Below are 6,008 nucleotides of genomic sequence, written 5' to 3'. Positions count from 1 at the left end.
CACATGATAGAATTTTGAGCTTTGGTTTAAATTTTCTCCCACTGTATCCAGGACACAATGTGATACCTTCCAGATCAATTGGTACTGGTAGTCAGGTACCATCTAGTTCTTCTGGTCACAAAACTATAGAAGAAGAAAAGAGAAAGGATAAGAGAGCAGTAAAGAAAAAATAGGAGGAAAAAAAAAAAAGAAAAAGAAAGAAAGAAGGGAAGAGGAAAGAGAAACAGAAGTAACCAAAGAGAAAAAAGCAAAGAAATAAAATATTAAAGATAAGGGAAGGGAGAGAGAAGAAGAGAAAAAAACTAGGGAAGGGGTTGGACCTACAGAGGTGAAAATTATCAGGGGCAGATTACTCAGTATGGGCTGGCACCCTCCACCAGCCAAGAAGGTCATGAGGTGGGAGGGTGAGAAGCAAGAGGATAGTGTTCCCTGCCCTAGGTTGAGTTCCTGAAGGCCTAGGTGTTGTCTATGATCAGGGCACCTAATCCAGATGTATTTCATGCAGACCCTGTTGGAGTCCTGGGGTAGGGTAGTAAGTATTGAATCGCAAGGTTGGTTTGAACCACAGAGTTGGTGGTTCAAACTCACCAGTTGCTCCTAGGAAATCCTATACAAGGTCATTATGAGTTGGAATTGACTCAACGACACTTAATAACAACAACAAATGGTGGCTGAAGTCAGGGTCTTTGTTCCAAGAAAGGAAAACTTTCAGGACCAGATGGCAGGTGGGGCCAGGTCACCATTCCAGGGTTGGTCAGAAAATGCCTCTGCTCATTCTGCTGTTCTGAAGTGGCAGAGTTCACAGGCTTCCAGATGAGGGGATGGTGCACCCAGTGCCCAGCTCACAATGGCACGACTCCGAATTATAGCAAAATGGGATGTGTAGGGATAGGTGATGGTGAAGGCTGGCCACGCCTCTGGTTGCTATAAGAGAGTCAGGACCAACAGAAAATTGCACCATTCCTGTCACCAGTCACCAGTCACCAGTGTGTGGCATCAGGCTGCTATCTGTATAGAAAAAGGTTGTAAGAGTTCAGGATAACCCCGCTGCGTCAGACCAGCTGACAGTTCATCCACGTGCCTCCTTCTTATCTATTACTGCCACTGTTTTGCTTGTTTACCTGTTGTTGTTTTAGGTGTTTTGAGTCAGCTCTGACTCATCACCACCCTATGAACAACAGAATGAAATGCTGCCCTGTGTCATCCTCACAATAATTATACTTGAACCAATTGATACTGCACTGTACCAATCCATTTCACTGGGGATCTCCTCTTTTACACTGACCCTTCACTATTCCAAGCATGGTGTCCTTCTTCAGAGACTGGATCGTCTTGATAATATGTCTGAAGTATGCTAGACAAAGGCTTGCCATCCTGGCTTCTAAGGGCATTCCGACTGTGGAACAGCTGGTAGTTTCGAACTGCTGACCTTGAGGTTAGCAGCCTGATTAATAACCACTGTGCTACCAGAGCTCCTTATTCTGTACTTCTCCCAAAATAGATTTGTTTGTTCTTTTGGCAGGCCACAGTATTTTCAATATTATTCTCTAACAACATAACATGAAAGAATCAAATTATTCTATGGTCTTCCTTATTTAATGTCCAACTATCACATGCTCTGGTAGCATGGTGGTTATGAATTGGGCTGCTAACCTCAAGGTCGGCAGTTTGAAACTACCAGCTGTTCTGTGGGAGAAAGGCAAGGCTTTATGCTCCAGTAAAGATTTACAGCCTCAGAAACCCTGTGTAGGGTCGCTATGAGTCAGAACCAACTCCATGGTACTTAACACACACATCACATGCATATAAGGCTATCGAACATACCATGGTTTGGTTTACTTAGTCCTTAGTCAAGCGCACCTTAGTCCTCAAGCTGACATCTTTGCTCTTGAATACTTTAAAGAAGTCTTGTGAAGCAGATTGGATTTTCTGACTGCTGCTTCCATGAGTGTTAATTGTGGACTCAAACTAAATGAAACCTTTGACAAGTTTAATTTTTTTCTCCATTTATTTTAATGTTATTTATTGGTCCAGTAGTGAGGATTTTTGTGTGTTTTTTTTTACATTGAAGTACAGTCCATACTGAAAGCTGTGGTCTTTGGTCTTCGTGAGTAACTATTTTAAGTCCTCTTCACTTTCAGCAAGCAAGGTTGTATCATCTGCATAACACAGGTTGCTATAAGCCTTCCTCCAATCCTGATGCCACACTTTTCATAGAAGTCAGCTTCTGGATTACTTGCTCAGCATACAGATTGAATAACTATGGTGAAAGAATACAACCCTGCTGCACAACTTTCCTTATTTTAAACCATTCAGTGTCCCCTTGTTCTGTTTGAGTGTCTGTCTCTTGGTCTATGTATTAGTTCCTTATGAACACAAAGAAGTGTTCTGGAATGCCCATTATTTGAATTGTTATCCCTAGCTTGTCATGATTCATACAGTCAAAAGCCTTTGCATACTCAATAAAGCACAGGCAAACATCTTTCTGGTATTCTCTGTTTTCAGCCAAGATCCATCTGATGTCAGTAATGATATCCCTTGTTCCATGTTCTAGTCTGAATCTGGCTACCACTGGTAGTGCCCTGTCAGTGCACCACTGCAGCAATTTTTGAATAAGCTCAGCAAAATTTTCTTGAATATGATATTAATGATATTGTCCAATGATGGCCATATTTTGTTGAGTCAGTTCTCTTTGGAATGGGTAAAAATATGATGTCTTACAATCAATTGACCAGATAACTGTCTTCCAAATTTCCTGGCATAGATGAATGAGTGCCTTCAGTGTTGGCATCAGTTTGTTGAACCATTTCAATCTGTATTCCATCAATTTCAAGAGACTTGTTCTTTATCAGTATTTTCAGTGCAGCTTATACTTGTTCCTTTATTACCATTGTCTCTTGATCCTACAATATCCACTGATCCAACACTATCCAGTTGAACATTGACCATTTCTTTTTGGTACAAAGACTCTGTGTATTCCTTCTTTCTTTTTTATGTTTTCTGCATCATTCAATATTTTGTCCATAGAATCCTTTAATATTGTAATTCAAGACTTGATTTTTTTCTTCAGTCTGAGAAATGTTGAGTGTGTTCTTTTCTTTCAATGTTCTAACTACAGGTCTTTGTAAATGTCATTAGAACACTTGACTTTGTCTTCTTGAGCTGCCCTTAACATTTTTCTGTTCAGGTTTCTTACATCCAACTTTCTTCCATTTATTTAAGCATTTCTATGCAGAAGAGCAAGTTTCAGAGTACCTTCTGACATCCATTTTGGTCTTTTCCTTCTTCCTTTTCTTCTTAATGACATTTTTGCTTTCTTCCTGTATGATGTTCTTGATGTCATCTCACAACTTTTTTGTTCTCATTCATTAGTGTCTAATGCATCAAATCTGTTCTTGAGATGATCTCTATATTCATGTAGGATATGTTCAAGGTCATATTTTGGCTCCATCTCCTAATCAATATTAAATCCACTTTTCTATCCATTACTCTGAAGCTCAAGGTTCCAGGATTATCATCTATATTGGTTTCAATTGGTCTTTTATATTTTTGTTTGCTGGACTTCAAGGTTATTTCAGACTGCAAGGTCATCAGTTTAAGCTTACCAGCCACTCCACAGAAACTCTATCTAGGGTCATTATGGATTAAAACTGACTCAACGGCACTTAACAACAACAACATCTTTGTTGTAGAGAGTCTGTGTAGTATTTCTGCTTAGTCCATCTTCTTGCTAAATGGCCTTCCATTCTCTTTTAATTCCACTTTTCCCATGAACTTTTTGAAGCTACTTCATATGAGACAAGTACAAATGCCTCAGAAACAAGGAAAACAAAACTTCATCTTGTTTTCTTCAGACATGTTATCAGGAATGAATAATCCCTGGGAAAGGACATCAGCAAGTACTATCCTTCACCACCTTTGGCTTGTGGTGACCAAGTCAAATCTTGCAGATCTTCCAAACTCTGTCAACAGAATACCAACAAAAAATAGGAAGACCCTTAATGAAATGGATTGACACAGTAGCTGTAATCATGGGGTCAAATATAGCAATAATTGTGAGCATGGTAAAGGAGTGGCCAACATTTTGTTCTGTTGTTCATAGGTCACTAGAAGTAGGAATTCAGTCATTGGCACCAAACAACAACAGCTTACCACATTCCCAGACATTCCTTTAATACTGCTTTTAAACAACTTTAAATCATGTTTATATTATCACTTTCTGAATTGTATCAACCAAATGACAAAGATTTAAGATGATAAATATTTATCAAAAGTGGTTCCAATGGGTACATGTTTGGTCAGTAATAACAAGATCAATTTAGCTTGAAGTCAATTTTCTATTAAAATGCAACAATCCTGTATATGGTATCAGTGTCACACCCCTCTTTATAGTTTATGAATCAGTATGGAATAATAATATGATGTGTTAAAATAACAAGAGGTTCCTCACCTTCATGTACAGGCTCTTCTATATCTAGGCAAAGTAGTCATTGGCAGAGGAACCAAAGAAAAGACTGAGGCATTGAATTCTTCATTTTCAAAATCTGTGGTGAATATTTAGGGGAGAAAGATAAGTAATTATGTTCTGTGATGGTTGTTTATTGCTCCAAACAAAAGGGTCACAGCTTTATGACTGAATTTCTTAAAAGGTGATGGCCTATGAAAACAGGTAATACATCAAAGGTGAAAGAAAGCACAGCTCCTGTTAAACAAGCATTATCTTTCACCATGTTTGACATGTGGTGACCAAGACAGATTTAACAAATCTTCCAGGCTCTATCTTTGTCAGTAGTATACCTGATATGTGCTGAGTTTTTTAAAATGTCCTCTCTGATGCATTGTAGTAAAGAGAGCATATTGCACACTGTTGCTTGATTTTGCAGCATGAAGAACAGTACCTCCAAATTTTACTCAGTCCTCATAGGACCTGCCCACACAAACAATTCCTCTTTCAATGGTCTAAGACTACTACAGATTGGCATTCACTTTCTGATCAGAAAAGTGGATTCATATACTCCAGTATATTTATTTATGCTATACTGTACTCAAGGAGTAACAACCGAGAGTGTACTGTGTACCTGGTAAAAAAAATATTCATTAACTTGAAATTTTGGTTTTTATTATAATCTCATTATTGCCATACATAAATGATTTGCATATTTATTATGACAATCTTGTAGTTGATGGCAGTAGACTGTATTATTCTAAGAAAATTAATATACAAGGGTAGGGTAAAAAGAATAGTTACAAAATCTTCAAAACCATTATTAAAGAAAAATATAAATATGTGAAGCCAATGTTTCTTGACATATCTTCTACCTAGTTCAATATCCCACCAATCAATACACCATACAGACATTTTGCAAAAAAGATGGTCTCTCCCACTAGTAATTTAAGGGAAAAAAAAAAAAAAAAAAAAAATAAGGTTGATGTTCAGCCATTTCACAAGGGAACATATGATTAAGAGACAATGGTGCTGAAGGAACAGGTCCAAGGTGCACTGAAGACATTTGCAAAGAACAAGCCTCCGGAAATTGATGGAATACAAATTGAAATACTTCAACAAACTGAGACAGCACTGGAGGCACTCACTCATTTATGCCAAGAAATCTGAAAGACAGATACTTGATCAACTGATGGTAGAAATCCATATTTGTGCCCATTCCAGAGAGATGATCTAACGGAATGCAGGAGTCATCAGACAATATCATGGATACTACATGCAAGTAAAATTTTGCTAAAGTTAATTAAAAAACAGCTACAATAGAACACTGACAGAAAACTGCCAGGGACTCAAGCCAAATTCAGATGAAGATGTGGAATGAGGAATATCATTGCTGATGTCAGATGGATCTTGGCTGAAAGAAGAGAACACCTGAAAAATGTTTACCTGCACTTTATTCACAATTTAAAGGCTTTCAACTGTGTGAATCATGACAAGGCATGAAAAATATTGTGGAGAATAAATATTCCAGAACTCTTAATTGTGCTCATTAGGAACCTGTACA

The 6,008-nt window shown here is 38.0% G+C and overlaps 1 pseudogene; it reads right to left on the bottom strand.

Moving 5' to 3' along the window:
* Positions 1–771: 771 nt before the first annotated feature.
* The window catches only part of LOC102835893, a 73,676-nt pseudogene continuing 68,439 nt past the window's right edge, over positions 772–6,008 (bottom strand).

Source organism: Chrysochloris asiatica, unplaced genomic scaffold (genome assembly GCF_000296735.1).
Source record: "Chrysochloris asiatica unplaced genomic scaffold, ChrAsi1.0 scaffold00227, whole genome shotgun sequence".
NCBI classification, from domain to species: Eukaryota; Metazoa; Chordata; class Mammalia; order Afrosoricida; family Chrysochloridae; genus Chrysochloris; species Chrysochloris asiatica.
The sequence above is the reverse complement of the archived record's forward strand: the minus strand, read 5'-3'. Positions and strand labels throughout refer to the sequence as shown.